Source organism: Pseudophryne corroboree, chromosome 3 (assembly GCF_028390025.1).
Source record: "Pseudophryne corroboree isolate aPseCor3 chromosome 3, aPseCor3.hap2, whole genome shotgun sequence".
NCBI lineage: Eukaryota > Metazoa > Chordata > Amphibia > Anura > Myobatrachidae > Pseudophryne > Pseudophryne corroboree.
In genome coordinates, this window is record NC_086446.1 from 29,608,069 (window position 1) to 29,624,925 (window position 16,857).

At 48.8% G+C, this 16,857-nt stretch overlaps 2 protein-coding genes across 3 annotated transcripts in view; one reads left to right on the forward strand and one right to left on the reverse strand.

Moving 5' to 3' along the window:
• LOC135054592 (oocyte zinc finger protein XlCOF22-like) overlaps nt 1-2,224 on the reverse strand; it is a 37,963-nt gene extending 35,739 nt beyond the window's left edge. For both annotated transcript variants that reach the window (XM_063957762.1, XM_063957761.1), the window contains exon 1: nt 2,176-2,224. The gene's annotated coding sequence lies outside the window, so the exon portion shown is untranslated. The remainder of the gene's footprint in view (nt 1-2,175) is intronic.
• LOC135054586 (zinc finger protein 551-like) overlaps nt 1-16,857 on the forward strand; it is a 161,896-nt gene that overhangs the window by 110,461 nt on the left and 34,578 nt on the right. The gene's annotated exons all lie outside the window — the stretch shown is intronic.

Here is a 16,857-nt window from a genome sequence, read left to right on the forward strand (position 1 = left end):
CCGGAGAAGGCAGTGCCACCTTCTTGGATAAGCGTGTCAGCGCCTTGTCTGCTTTAGGCGCAGATTCCCATCGTATCCGATCCTTCTGTGGAAAAGGATACGCCATGAGAATCCTTTTGGGAACATGGAGTCTCCTATCCGGAGATTCCCAAGCCTTTTCGCATAATTCGCTTAGCTCAAATGAGGACGGAAACGTGACCTCAGGCTTTTTCCCTTTATACATGTGAACCCTCGTGTCAGGGACAGGGGGTTCCTCCGTGATATGCAAAACCTCTTTTATGGCAATAAGCATGTACCTAATACCTTTTGCCACCTTCGGCTGTAATTTTGCATCTTCATAGTCGACACTAGAGTCAGTATCTGTGTCGGTATCTGTGTCAGCGACCTGGGATATGGTGCGCTTTTGAGACCCTGAAGGTCCTGGCACCACAGGGACAGGCACGGACTGGCTACCTGACAGATCCCTAGCTTCAGCCTTGTCTAATCTTTTATGCAGGAGATTTACATTTGCATTCAAGACATTCAGCATATCCACCCAGTCCGGTGTCGGCGTTGCCGACGGTGACCTGACATTCAAGCACTCCCCCTCCACATTAAGCGAGCCTTCCTCATCAAACATGTCGACACACACGTACCGACACACTGCACACACCCAGGGAAACTTTTTCTGAAGACAGTATCCCCTGAAAGGCCCTTTGAAGAGACAGAGAGAGAGTATGCCAGCACACACCCCAGCGCAACAACCTGGAGACCAACACAGAATGCTTTTCCCCAGCAGCGCTGTATTATACTTTATCCGCCAATTATGTGCCCCCCCCTCTCTTTTTAAACTCCCTTCACCGTGTGTAGAGGAGAGTCCGGGGAGCTTCCTCTCAGCGTTCTGTGGAGAGAGAAATGGCGCTGGTGAGTGCAGAGGGAGAAGCCCCGCCCCCTCGGCGGCGGGATTCTGTCCCGCTCAAAATCGTGTAAAATGGCGGAGGCTCAATTATATACATGTACAGTGCCCAGCTGTACATGTATATACCTATTTGCCATCTAAGAGGTGTTATTATTGCTGCCCAGGGCGCCCCCCCCTGCGCCCTGCACCCATACAGTGACCGGAGTGTGTGAGGTGATGTGGAGCAATGACGCACAGCTGCGGTGCTGTGCGTTACCTCAGTGAAGCCGCTGAAGGCTTCTGCCGCCTGAGACGTCTTCTTGCTTCTGTTCTTCTGGCTCTGTGAGGAGAACGGCGGCGTGGCTCCGGGGGTGGACGCCCAGGACGAACCTGTGTTCACCCCCTCTGAAGCTAATGCTGTCCAGTAGCCGAGGAAGCAGATCCTATCAGTTAAGTAGGTCTGCCCCTCTCTCCTCAGTCCCTCGATGCAGGGAGCCTGTTGCCAGCAGTGCTCCCTGTGAAAAAGTAAAAATCCAAACAAAAATGCTTTCTGTAGCAAAGAACTCAAGAGAGCTCCCTGCAGTGCGCCCATCTTCCTCTGGGCACAGTGTAAAACTGAGGTCTGGAAGAGGGGCATAGAGGGAGGAGCCAGTGCACACCCAGAATCCAAAGCTTTCTTAAAGTGCTCGATCTACTGCGGAGCCCGTCTATTCCCCATGGTCCTTACGGAGTCCCCAGAATCCTCTAGGACGTTAGAGAAATAATAATAATAAGACACTAAAGTCTTCTCCTCCTGTATAATAAAAGGACACCACAGACCACTCATTCTGTATAAGAATAACAGGACACCACAGGCTGCTCCTCCTGTATACTAAGACACCAGAGGCCTCTCCACCTGTATAATAATAATGACAGGACAGCACAGGCTGCTCCCCCTAAATAATAATAACAACAACAACAGGACACCACAGGCCATTGCCTCTGTAAAATTATAACAGGACACCACAGGCTGCTCCTCCCGTATAATACTAATAACAGGACACCACAGTCTGCTTCCCCTGTATAATAATAATAACAGGGAACCACAGTCTGCTCCCCCTGTATAGAAATAATAACAGGACACCACAGGCTGCTCCTCCTGTATAAAAATAATAACATGACACCACAGGCCGCTCCCCCTGAATAATAATAATAATAATAACAACAACAGGGCACCACAGGCTGCGCCCCCTGTGTACAAATAAATACAGGACACTACAGGCTGCTCCCCCTGTATAGCAAGACGCCATTACCATTACCTGATCTCGACCGACACTGGGAGGCTGCAGAAATCGATGAAATCTCACTTCCTGTGTGTGGAACGCACAGGCCGGAAGTACTGTGGAACGCACAGAAAGGAAGTAGGTTATGATTGGCTTCCTGGTGACTCTCCCCTCCTACTCCACGGCCAAAGCACCGCCCTCTGTAATAACTATTACCATACATGTCCTCAGTGCAGGAGGCCGGCGACCATTTTATTGTAGACCAGTCCGGCAGCAGCAATAGGTTCGCTGGCAGTGTAGTGACGTCCGGAGCGGCGGCCATTTTCCCCTGGTCTGAACTCCGCCTTCCTTCTATCGTCCCCACAAGACAGCAGGAACAGAGAGCAGCCATTGCTGTGTCTGTCACAAGGTAATGATATTATTATTATTATTATTATTATTATTCTATAGGCTGAGCAGCTCTGGTGTTAGGTTGCTGTACTACAGGGGTAGCAGCCTCTGGTACCTTGTTATAGTGCAGCTGGAGCAGCCCCTGGTGCTGCATTATCCCTGTACAGGTGGCTGACACTCTATTACTGTAATACAGGTGGCGCAGACCCCGCCGTTACCTTAACACAGGTGGTGCAGACCCATCCCCCCCCCCGTTACCGTAATTCCCCAAACGTGCATCCTCTAATGTTGTTTATAATAACAGTATGAACAATTTTTAAAATTAGTTTAACATTTTTTTTAAAATTGCCTTTTGGAAAACTCAAAATTTAGATTTTGAATTTTTTATTTACATTTTTAATTTATATGGAAACTTGCTGCTGTGTTATATATCATATGAAAAACCGTAAAAAGATCTTACCCAATTATGTGAGCTGCAAATGGAATTTAAAGTAAATATTAGTAGCAAAAAAATTGAGGCTTTAAAGGCATATCACTTCAGAACCAGTGTACAGGAGTAGTGCACTGTTGTGTCCTGTTTTTATTATACAAGTGGAGAAATCTGTGGTATTATTTTTATACTGGGGGAGTAGTTTTTAGTGTTGTTGTTGTTATTATTTTCTCTAGCATCCATAAGGGATATTGGGGACTTAGTACGATGGGGTATAGGTGGGGTCCAAAGGAGCCGGTGCACTTTAAATTTCTTCACTGGGTGTGCTGGCTCCTCCCCTCTATGCCCCCTCCCACAGGCAGTTTAGAAAAATGTGCCCTCAGGAGAGGATGCACACTCTGGAGCTCCAGAGGATTTTTTCAGTTTATTTTCAATCTTTGTTATTTTTGGCATGCTGTTTGGGCAACAGCATACCTGCACCGTGGGAGTTAGGGGTGGGGGGGGGCGCTTCCTCGCTGCAGGTCCTGAGAGGTTGTTTGTTCAGCGGATCACTGCGCCTTGGCTGTCGCAATCGCAGCACGCCACACAACCTTAACACTACCAGCCTGAAGGTGTAATTGGTGGTGAGTACAAACCAGGGGGCTCCGCTAGGGGGGTCCCCCGGTTCACTGTGCGGCTGGCACGCATGGGAGGCTAACGGGAACCTCATGGGGGGGGACCCGCTATAGCCCCCTGTGTACACTGGCAGCGGTTAGTGTAACCTTGCATTTTTGTTATATTTAACACTGTTTGGGAGACATTGCCAGTATAAATATCACTGAAGCTCCGGCGCCATTACAGGGGGGCGGATCTTACTCAGAGCAGGCTCAGCTGCATTTTGGCATTTTCCTCTGCACAGCAGCAGCAGCCTCACACAGCTCCTCCAGACACGCAGGAACACGCTGGATCACTGGTACAGGGTGTATCTAATAGGGAGAGCCGCTATTGTGCACATTCTGTGTCCCTTTGGGGAATATATTCATATTATATTATAACATATACAGTGTTTCACTGAATACAACAACTACCAGCCTCACTGGGGCTTGCTAGCTTGGGTGTACTGTTGCCTTCTCTCTGTCTCCCCCTCACATACAGTAAGGGCAGGCTTGTATTATACTTGTCTGTGTTGATACTACAAGCATGGTAAAATACAAGTTGTGCAGTGTGTGTAACACCAGATTCTCCCCTCTATCATATGGCTCTATTTCTTGTGAACAATGTAGTCAGTCCTCACACATCACTGAGGTGGCTGTGGGGGAGGGTCATGAGCCTTCCTGGCTAGGTGCCATCATAACTATGATGTCTGTTATGTCATATCGGCTCACGGCAAATGCCCATAAAACTCAACAATTACAGCAGGCTGTTGCAGACCTGGCTGCTGGGGCAGATGTCCCCCCCCCCCTTTTCAGGTCTACAAAAACGTGGATTGTTTGCCTTACTCTCAGATTCTGAGGAAGATATACAGGAGGATGGGGAGGACGTGTATCCCATTGGTGGGGATTCCCCTTCTACACAGGATATTGAACTCCTCATTCTGGCTATACGGGATGTGTTAAAACTCCCTCTAGAGGACACTGCAACACAGCAGTCGTTTTCCCTGTCACATTCCCTGATTCTGCAGAATTAGAGGACCTATGTAAGTTAGCCTGGAAAAATCCAGACAAAAAATACCAAGTGTCAAAACGTTTTTTGCACACTTTCCCATTTGCTCCTGGCAGCCGCCAGTTCAGCTTCCACTAAAACCTCAGCATGACGGTGCCTGCCTACCCCGAGGGGATCTCGAGTTGGGAGCTTGGTTGCGTCACTTCAGCCACATCTGGGAACGTTTCTGTCAGGATGCCTGGGTAAGAGAACTCATCTCTCAAGGATACAAGCTGGAGTTCGACGGTGCTCCTCCCCAACGATGTTTCAAATCAAGCTTACCGGCTTTGGAGGATACGCGTGTTACGCTGCTGCTGGCCATCAACAAGTTGGCTCAATCAAAAGTGGTTGTTCCAATGCCACTGCAACAACAAGGACAAGGTTACTACTCAAATCTGTTTGTAGTGCTGAAACCAGACGGGTCGGTAAGACCCAATTTGAAGTCCTTGAACCCTTACCTGAAGGTTTTCAAGTTCAAGATGGAAACTTTGCGAGCAGTGATTGCCGGCCTGGAAGAACAGGAATTCCTGGTATCCCTGGATACCAAGGACACCTATCTCCATATCCCGATTTAGCCTCCTCATCCAAGCTTATCTGAGGTTTGCCCTATTGAACAATCACTACCAGTTCCAGGCATTACCTTTCGGCCTGTCTACAGCTCCGAGGGTGTTCACGAAGGTGATGGCGGAAATGATGTTTCCGCTCCGAGTCCAGGGGGTCAAAAAAGTCCCTTACCTGGATGATCTGATAAAAGCAAAATCCAGGGAGCTTTTCTTGCTCCATAAAGATAGCACTATCCAGCTTCTGTCACACCATGGGTGGATCCTCAATTTACAGAAGTCCTACCTGGAGCCTTCTCAGTGGCTCCTGTTCCTGGGAATGCTAATGGATACTGTGGCACAGAAAGTGTTCCTCCCAGAGGACAAAGCAAGAACACTCCAGGAGATGGTCCGCATGGTTCTCCGACCTGCTCGAATATCCATCCCTCTTTGCATAAGATTATTGGGGAAGATGGTGGCCTCGTACGAGGCAATCCAGTATGGACGATTCCACACCAGAACATTTCGATTGGATGTCCTGAGCAAGTGGTCCGGTTCACATCTTCAGATGCACCGGATGATTCAGCTGTCGCCTCAGGCCAGGATTTCACTCCTGTGTATGGCTGCAGTCTTCCAACCTCCTGGAAGGCCAAAGCTTCGGGATTCAGGATTGGATCCTCCTCACGACGGATGCGAGTCTGAGAGGATGGGGTGCTGTCACCCAAGGGGCTCAGTTTCAGCGCAGATGGTCTGCCCACAAAGCCCTACTTCCGATCAACATTCTGGAACTTCGGGCTTTCTACAATGCTCTGACTCAGGCCTCTCCTTTTCTAAGGGATCAGGCGATCCAGGTTCAGTTGGACAACATCACGGCTGTGGCGTACATCAATCGTCAAATAGGAACAAGAAGCAGGGCCTGCATGCGAGAAGCGTCAAGGATACTCCTCTGGGCAGAAAGAAATGCAAGAGCACTGTCCGCAATCTTCATTCCGGGAGTGGACAACTGAGAAGCGGATTTCCTGAGTAGTCACGATCTCCACCCAGGAGAGTGGGGGCTACACCTTCAGGTGTTCCAACAAATCATCGACTGGTGGGGTTGCCCACAAATCGACATGATGGCATTTCACCTCAACAAGAAGCTTCACTGCTATTGCTTGCGAACCAGGGACCCTCAGGCGAGCGCAGTAGATGCACTGACGTCGCCTTAGCCGTATCGGCTGGTCTACCTATTTCCTTCAATTCCGTTGATCCCGCGGGTGCTCAAGAAGATCAGACATCAGGGTGTACAGGCAATCCTGATTGCCCCTGATTGGCCCCGGAGATCTTGTTACGCGGATCTTCTGGGCATGTCCGTAGAAGACCCTTGGCCTCTACCGCTAAGAAGGGATCTTCTTCAGCAAGGACCGTTTGTCTACCCGGAATTACGTCGGCTTCGTTTGACGGCATGGAAGTTGAGCGGAACATCCTAGCTCACAAGGACCTTTTCAAAAAGGTAATTGCTAACATGGTTCAGGTCAGAAAACCTGTTACGTCAAAACACTATCACCATATCTGGAAGAGGTATGTCTCGGGGTGCCAGGATCGCACGTATCGGCCGGCGGAGTACCACTTGGAGCGGTTCCTGCAGTCTGGTGTGGATAAGGGCTTACGTCCAGATTTCAGCTCTCTCAATTTTCTTCCAGAAGAAATTGGCACTGTTGCCAGAAGTTCAGACCTTCTTGCAAGGAGTGCTTCACATACAACTTCCGTTTGTGCCGCCCACGGCACCTTGGGATTTGAATGTGGTGTTGAATTTTCTACAGTCCTCCTGGTTTGAACCTCTGATGACGGTAGAAGACAAGTACCTCACGTGGAAGACGGTGATGTTATTGGCCCTGGCTTCTGCTAGACGTGTCTCAGAATTAGGTGCCTTATCGTGTAAAAGTCCGCATTTGGTCTTTTATGAGGACAGAGCGGAGCTCGGGACTAGACAGCAGTTCCTGCCGAAGGTGGTCTCTGCATTCCATTTGAATCAACCTATTGTAATTCCATCCAGTTCTGGCACTTCTGCTCCTCCGGAGGCATTGGATGCTGTGTGAGTCAAGAGGACAGCTCCAATCAGAAAGACGGATTCCTTGTTTGTTCTCTATGATGCGCAGAAAAAAAGGTTGCACTGCTTCAAAGCAGTCCATTGCTTTTTGGCTTAGGCTCACAATCCAACAGGCTTATGTGTCGGCAGCCTTACCTGTTCAACAGTGTCTGAAGGCCCACTCTACTAGATCAGTGGGCTCTTCCTGGGCGGCTGCCCGTGAAGTCTCGGACCTGCAACTGTGCCGAGTTGCTACTTGGTCGGGGAAGATCACCTTTGTGAAGTTCTACAGATTTCATACCCTGGCTAAAGAGGATACCCAGTTTGGGTAGGCAGTACTGCAGACATCTTTGCACGTTCCCGCACGTTCTTGAAGCTTTGGGACGTCCCCATCATACTAATGTGTCCCCAATATCCCTTATGGATGCTTGAGAAAATAGGATTTTAAATACCTGCCGGTAAATCCTTTTCTCTGACGTCCTAGTGGATGCTGGGACTCCGTCAGGACCATGGGGAATAGCGGCTCCGCAGGAGACAGGGCACAAAATTTAAAAGTTTGACCACTAGGTGTGGTGTACTGGCTCCTCCCCCTATGACCCTCCTCCAAGCCTCAGTTAGGTTTTTGTGCCCGTCCGAGCAGGGTGCAATCTAGGTGGCTCTCCTAAAGAGCTGCTTAGAAAAAGTTTGTTAGGTTTTTTATTTTCAGTGAGTCCTGCTGGCAACAGGCTCACTGCAACGAGGGACTTAGGGGAGAAGAAGTGAACTCACCTGCGTGCAGGATGGATTTGCTTCTTAGGCTACTGGACACTAGCTCCAGAGGGACGATCACAGGTACAGCCTGGATGGGTCACCGGAGCCGCGCCGCCGACCCCCTTGCAGATGCCGAATAGAGAAGAGGTCCAGAAACCGGCGGCAGAAGACGTCTCAGTCTTCATGAGGTAGCGCACAGCACTGCAGCTGTGCGCCATTGCTCTCCGCACACTTCACACCAGCGGTCACTGAGGGTGCAGGGCGCTGGGGGGGGCGCCCTGGGCAGCAATGTAATATACCTATTCTGGCTAAAATATATCACATATAGCCCCTGGGGCTATATGGATGTATTTAACCCCTGCCAGGTTCCAAAAAAACCGGGAGAAGAAGCCCGCCGAAAAGGGGGCGGGGCCTATTCTCCTCAGCACACAGCGCCATTTTCCTGCCCAGCTCCGCTGCGAGGAAGGCTCCCAGGACTCTCCCCTGCACTGCACTACAGAAACAGGGTAAAAACAGAGAGGGGGGGCACTTATTGGCGATGTTTATAATATTTGAGGTGCTATAAAGGGAACACACTTATTAAGGTTGTCCCTATATATATTTATAGCGCTTGGGTGTATGCTGGCAAACTCTCCCTCTGTCTCCCCAAAGGGCTAGTGGGGTCCTGTCTTCTATCAGAGCATTCCCTGTGTGTCTGCTGTGTGTCGGTACGTGTGTGTCGACATGTATGAGGACGATGTTGGCGTGGAGGCGGAGCAATTGCCTGTAATGGTGATGTCACCCCCTAGGGAGTCGACACCAGAATGGATGGCTTTGTTTATGGAATTACGGGATAGTGTCAGCACGCTACAAAAGTCGGTTGACGACATGAGACAGCCGGCAAACCAGTTAGTACCTGTCCAGGCGTCTCAGACACCGTCAGGGGCTGTAAAACGCCCTTTACCTCAGTCGGTCGACACAGACCCAGACACTGACACTGAATCCAGTGTCGACGGTGAAGAAACAAACGTATTTTCCAGTAGGGCCACACGTTATATGATCACGGCAATGAAGGAGGCTTTGCATATCTCTGATACTGCAAGTACCACAAAAAGGGGTATTATGTGGGGTGTGAAAAAACTACCGATAGTTTTTCCTGAATCAGAGGAACTGAATGAAGTGTGTGATGAAGCGTGGGTTACCCCAGATAGAAAACTGCTAATTTCAAAGAAGTTATTGGCATTATACCCTTTCCCGCCAGAGGTTAGGGCGCGCTGGGAAACACCTCCTAGGGTGGATAAGGCGCTCACACGCTTATCAAAGCAAGTGGCGTTACCGTCTCCTGATACGGCCGCCCTCAAGGATCCAGCTGATAGGAGGCTGGAGAATACATTAAAAAGTATATACACACATACGGGTGTTATACTGAGACCAGCAATCGCCTCAGCCTGGATGTGCAGTGCTGGCGTGGCTTGGTCGGAGTCACTGTCTGAAAATATTGATACCCTGGATAGGGACAGTATTTTACTGACTATAGAGCAGTTAAAGGATGCATTTCTTTATATGCGAGATGCACAGAGAGATATTTGCACTCTGGCATCAAGAGTAAGTGCGATGTCCATATCTGCCAGAAGAAGTTTATGGACGCGCCAGTGGTCAGGTGATGCAGATTCCAAACGACATATGGAAGTATTGCCGTATAAGGGGGAGGAATTATTTGGGGTCGGTCTATCGGATCTGGTGGCCACGGCAACGGCCGGAAAATCCACCTTTTTACCCCAGGTCACCTCCCAGCAGAAAAAGCCGCAGGCTTTTCAGCCGCAGTCCTTTCGTTCCTATAAGAACAAACGAGCAAAAGGACATTCCTATTTGCCCCGAGGCAAAGGAAAGGGTAAGAGACTGCAACAAGCAGCTCCTTCCCAGGAGCAGAAGCCCTCCCCGGCTTCTACAAAGGCGTCAGCATGACGCTGGGACCTTACAAGCAGACTCAGGGGCGGTGGGGGGTCGCCTCAAACATTTCAGCGCACAGTGGGCTCACTCGCAGGTGGACCCCTGGATCCTGCAAGTAGTATCTCAGGGTTACAGGTTGGAATTCGAGAAGTCCCCTCCTCGCCGTTTCCTAAAGTCTGCTTTGCCAACGTCTCCCTCCGACAGGGCGACGGTATTGGAGGCCATTCACAAGCTGTATTCTCAGCAGGTGATAGTCAAGGTACCCCTCCTACAACAGGGACAGGGGTATTACTCCACGCTATTTGTGGTACCGAAGCCGGACGGCTCGGTAAGACCGACCCAAGGGTACCTCAGGTTCGTGGTCCAAAACTGTCATTATCAGTTTCAGACGCTGCCGTTTGGATTGTCCACGGCACCCCGGGTCTTTACCAAGGTAATGGCCGAAATGATGATCCTTCTTCGAAGAGAAGGCGTCTTAATTATCCCTTACTTGGACGATCTCCTGATAAGGGCAAGATCCAGAGAACAGCTGGAGGTCGGAGTAGCACTAACCCAAGTAGTGCTCCAACAACACGGGTGGATTCTGAATTTTCCAAAATCCCAACTGATCCCGACGACACGTCTGTTGTTCCTAGGGATGATTCTGGACACTGTTCAGAAAAAGGTATTTCTTCCGGAGGAGAAAGCCAGGGAGTTATCCGATCTAGTCAGGAACCTCCTAAAACCAGGAAAAGTATCTGTGCATCAATGCACAAGAGTCCTGGGAAAAATGGTAGCTTCTTACGAAGCGATTCCATTCGGCAGATTCCATGCACGAACTTTTCAGTGGGATCTGCTGGACAAATGGTCCGGATCGCATCTGCAGATGCATCAGCGGATAAAATTGTCCACAAGGACAAGAGTGTCTCTGCTATGGTGGTTGCAGAGTGCTCATCTGTTAGAGGGCCGCAGATTCGGCATACAGAACTGGGTCCTAGTGACCACGGATGCCAGCCTGAGAGGCTGGGGAGCGGTCACACAGGGAAGAAACTTCCAGGGCGTGTGGTCAAGCCTGGAGACGTCTCTTCACATAAATATACTGGAGCTAAGAGCAATCTACAATGCTCTAAGCCTGGCAAAACCTCTGCTTCAGGGTCAGCCGGTGTTGATTCAGTCGGACAACATCACGGCAGTCGCCCACGTAAACAGACAGGGCGGCACAAGAAGCAGGAGGGCAATGGCAGAAGCTGCAAGGATTCTCCGCTGGGCAGAAAATCATGTGTTAGCACTGTCAGCTGTGTTCATCCCGGGAGTGGACAACTGGGAAGCAGACTTCCTCAGCAGACACGATCTGCACCCGGGAGAGTGGGGACTTCATCCAGAAGTCTTCCACATGATTGTGGTCCATTGGGAAAGACCAATGGTGGACATGATGGCGTCCCGCCTCAACAAAAAACTGGACAGGTATTGCGCCAGGTCAAGAGACCCTCAGGCAATAGCTGTAGACGCTCTGGTAACACCATGGCCCTCATTCCGAGTTGATCGGTCGCAAGGCGAATTTAGCAGAGTTACACACGCTAAGCCGCCGCCTACTGGGAGTGAATCTTAGCTTCTTAAAATTGCGACCGATGTATTCGCAATATTGCGATTACTAACTACTTAGCAGTTTCAGAGTAGCTCCAGACTTACTCTGCCTGTGCGATCATTTCAGTGCTTGTCGTTCCTGGTTGACGTCACAAACACACCCAGCGTTCGCCCAGGCACTCCCACCGTTTCTCCGGCCACTCCTGCGTTTTTTCCGGAAACGGTAGCGTTTTCAGCCACACGCCCCTGAAACGCTGTGTTTCCGCCCAGTAACACCCATTTCCTGTCAATCACATTACGATCGCCGGAGCGAAGAAAAAGCCGTGAGTAAAAATACTTTCTCCATAGTAAAGTTACTTGGCGCAGTCGCAGTGCGAACATTGCGCATGCGCACTAAGCGGATTTTCACTGCGATGCGATGAAAAATACCGAGCGAACAACTCGGAATGAGGGCCCATGGGTGTACCAGTCAGTGTATGTGTTTCCTCCTCTGCCTCTCATACCAAAAGTACTGAGAATTATACGGCAAAGGGGAGTAAGAACGATACTCGTGGCTCCGGATTGGCCAAGAAGAACTTGGTACCCGGAACTTCAGGAGATGCTCACGGAAGATCCGTGGCCTCTACCTCTAAGACGGGACCTGCTTCAGCAGGGACCTTGTCTATTCCAAGACTTACCGCGGCTGCGTTTGACGGCATGGCGGTTGAACGCCGAATCCTAAGGGAAAAAGGCATTCCGGAAGAGGTCATCCCTACCCTGGTAAAAGCCAGGAAGGAGGTGACTGCACAACATTATCACCGCATTTGGAGAAAATATGTTGCGTGGTGTGAGGCCAGGAAGGCCCCGACGGAGGAATTTCAACTGGGTCGATTCCTACATTTCCTGCAAACAGGATTGTCTATGGGCCTCAAATTAGGGTCCATTAAGGTTCAAATTTCGGCCCTGTCGATTTTCTTCCAGAAAGAATTGGCTTCAGTTCCTGAAGTCCAGACTTTTGTAAAAGGAGTACTACATATACAGCCCCCGGTTGTGCCCCCAGTGGCACCGTGGGATCTTAATGTAGTTTTGGATTTTCTCAAATCCTATCGGTTTGAGCCACTCAAATCGGTGGATTTAAAATATCTTACATGGAAAGTAACCATGCTACTGGCCCTGGCTTCAGCCAGGAGAGTGTCAGAATTGGCGGCTTTATCGTATAAAAGCCCATATCTGATTTTCCATTCGGACAGGGCAGAACTGCGGACGCGTCCTCACTTTCTGCCTAAGGTGGTTTCAGCGTTTCACCTGAACCAGCCTATTGTGGTGCCTGCGGCTACTAGCGATTTGGAGGATTCCAAGTTGCTGGACGTTGTCAGAGCATTGAAAATATATATTTCAAGGACGGCTGGAGTCAGAAAATCTGACTCGCTGTTTATACTGTATGCACCCAACAAGCTGGGTGCTCCTGCTTCTAAGCAGACGATTGCTCGTTGGATTTGTAGCACAATTCAACTTGCACATTCTGTGGCAGGCCTGCCACAGCCTAAATCTGTCAAGGCCCATTCCACAAGGAAGGTGGGCTCATCTTGGGCGGCTGCCCGAGGGGTCTCGGCATTACAACTCTGCCGAGCAGCTACGTGGTCAGGGGAGAACACGTTTGTAAAATTCTACAAATTTGATACCCTGGCTAAGGAGGACCTGGAGTTCTCTCATTCGGTGCTGCAGAGTCATCCGCACTCTCCCGCCCGTTTGGGAGCTTTGGTATAATCCCCATGGTCCTGACGGAGTCCCAGCATCCACTAGGACGTCAGAGAAAATAAGATTTTACTTACCGATAAATCTATTTCTCGTAGTCCGTAGTGGATGCTGGGCGCCCATCCCAAGTGCGGATTGTCTGCAATACTTGTACATAGTTATTGTTACAAAAAAATCGGGTTGTTATTGTTGTGAGCCGTCTGTTCAGAGGCTCCTACGTTTGTCATACTGTTAACTGGGTTCAGATCACAAGTTGTACGGTGTGATTGGTGTGGCTGGTATGAGTCTTACCCGGGATTCAAAATCCTTCCTTATTGTGTACGCTCGTCCGGGCACAGTATCCTAACTGAGGCTTGGAGGAGGGTCATAGGGGGAGGAGCCAGTACACACCACCTAGTGGTCAAACTTTTAAATTTTGTGCCCTGTCTCCTGCGGAGCCGCTATTCCCCATGGTCCTGACGGAGTCCCAGCATCCACTACGGACTACGAGAAATAGATTTATCGGTAAGTAAAATCTTATTTTCTCGCAGTCCATAATGGATATTGTGCGCCCGCCTTAGTGCGGTGACTTTTCTGCAGGTTCTCTGTTCATTGGGGCCTGTTCAGCTGTTGCTGTTCGTTGTTTCCAGTCGTTCCTGGTTGTTTTATGTTAGTGGTGTGCTGGTGTAATCACAACATTCATTTTCTTACCTTCCTTCTCTCAAGTATGACCTTTTTCCTGCGGGCACTGTTTTACCTATAACTGCCTGTGTGAGGGGGCATAGAGGGGAGGAGCCAGCACATCCAGTTGAAGAAATTGAAAGTGCACTGGCTCCTATGACCCCATCTATACCCCATTGTACTAATGTGTCCCCAATATCCCTTATGGACTACGAGAAAAAGGATTTACCGGTAGGTATTTAAAATCCTATTATTATATCTAATTGTGGGTTAGAAAATATTGCTCAATTTCTAGGATATAATAAATCGGAGACCATAATATCCCTAATTTCCCCGTGTCAGGCATGTGTAACAGATGATAATTGGAGGAGTATGAAGCAGATTATGTGTCCGAGGACCCAGACTCCTGGCCATGAGGTGTGTGGTGGGACCGTTTAGCAATACAGCATTGTGTGACAGTCACTGTGGCATCTAATGAACCTGGGCCGCTCCTGTGACCAGGGCTCTATGACACGGGGAATAGAGGAGGACTCACTGTTCCCTCAGTGCTTATTATATGTCTGTATTACATGCGTACTCTGTGGTGTTTGTTATAATTATTATACTTACTCCTAGACCACTGAGGATGAGATGCGTCACTGATTCCCTGAGGATGGACAAGGACAGTAGTCACATCTCTGAGAGGATCCTAAATCTCACCCTGGAGATAATCTACCTGCTGACTGGGGAGGTGAGGGGGTCTGGGCGTGTCATAGTGACATCACTTATAGTAATAATACAGGGACATGACTGGGGAGGTGAGGGGATCTGGGAGCGTCACAGTGACATCACTTATATCTATAGTAATAATACAGGAACATCACTGGGTAGGTGAGGGGATCTGGGAGTGTCACAGTGACATCACTTAATAATAATAATAATAATAATAATAATAATTTTATTTATATAGCGCTCTTTCTCCAACAGGACTCAAGGCGCTTTACAGACATCAAAAACAATACACATGATACAGAGGATTTGAGTAATACAACAATAGACAAGCAACACAGACATAAAAGAAAAACCTTAAGCCCACAGAAAGCATAACGCAGGATTGGTGCAGGTATTTTGGGTAATGACTTCCAAGGGTTGTGTATTCCACCCTCATAGGTACCAAGTGCAGCAGCCATCTTGGGCGCTCCGCGTAGGATTACCCAGGGTGGAATAGTCTACCCCTAGAAGAGATGACACAAAATGGGGGTGATTTCAGAGTCCTACAGTTTAGAGTAGGGTTCCAACAAAACCACAAGGTCCATGTATTTTTCATCCCATCCACAAGTGTACCATATGTGGCAGCCATGTTGGGCGCACTTTGAAGGTTACACTGTGGGAGGTGAGCCATACAAGGCCAAGTTCATATATTGGAAAACTGATGCTTATGTAGTAGTATGATGTACCCTGCATGTAGGGCACAATGGAAAGGTGTGCAATCAGTGGAGGTAAACATTACAGGAAAACACATGGTGGGGTGGAAGCGAGCAATGAAGAAGAAAGAAAAACAAAAACACAATAGCAGGTAACTAGTGGCCGAAGTAGGATTGGGATAACATTTTGATCAGATCTTAGTACGGCTGGGAAGGAGAATGTGGGGGGCATACTCAGACGCAATGGTGATGTCCCTGCTGATCCTGGTCCTCTTCCCCCACAGTTCCCTGTTCATCTTGATGGTTAGGCCCAGGGGCAGACTTGATGTTCTCAGCCAGAGAGGTGGTAAGCCTGGTCTTGGTGTTCTCATGTTTGAGGCGAGGAGAGGCCACATAAAGTTCCAGAGTATTTAGGTTGTAATGCAGTCGTTTGTTATCTTATTAGTTTGTATGCCTTCTGTTTTCCTTCGGTTTAACACAGGTATAACACTGCTATTGATATTAGCTGCCACTTAATAACTAGCCACTTCATACACTAGGCACTGCAGCGTCCTAATAGGCCTGGCGCCCTATGCTGTACTGGTTAAGTAAGTCTCCAAACACAAGCTCCTTGTGATTACAACCCCCTCCCCCACACAGCAACCCTCCTCCAACAGATGTTAATCACTACCAAATGTGAGATCACTAAACACAGTCAATCACAGTTTTTGCTGACTACAGATATTAATCCACTTAACAATTTACCAAATATATGCTTTAGCTAGAAACAGTGGTCAACCCTCTGCATTAGTTACCATATATGCTTTAGCTAGAAACAGTGGTCAGCCCTCTGCATTAGTTACCATATATGCTTTAGCTAGAAACAGTGGTCAGCCCTCTGCATTAGTTACCATATATGCTTTAGCTAGAAACAGTGGTCAGCCCTCTGCATTAGTTACCATATATGCTTTAGCTAGAAACAGTGGTCAGCCCTCTGCATTAGTTACCATATATGCTTTAGCTAGAAACAGTGGTCAGCCCTCTGCATTAGTTACCTGTTGGTGAAAAGGAGAGACAGGAGTCAATTCCAAATATCAGCTGAAGATGCAACCAGTGAAACACAGGTATAACATTGCTATTGATATTAGCTGCCACTTAATAACTAGCCACTTCATACACTAGGCACTGCAGCGTCCTAATAGGCCTGGCGCCTACTTATATCTATAGTAATAATACAGGGACATGTCTGGGGAGGTGAGGGATCTGCGAGTGTCACAGTGAGATCACTTATATCTATAGTAATAATACAGAGACATGAATGGGGAGGTGAGGGATCTGCGAGTGTCACAGTGACATCACTTATATCTATAGTAATAATACAGGGACATCACTGGGGAGGTGAGGGGATCTGGGAGTGTCACAGTGACATCACTTATATCTATAGTAATAATACAGGGACATGACTGGGGAGGTGAGGGGATCTGGGAGCATCACACTGACATCACTTATATCTATAGTAATAATACAGGGACGGACATGACTGGGGAGGTGAGGGGATCTGGGAGCGTCACAGTGACATCACTTATATCTATA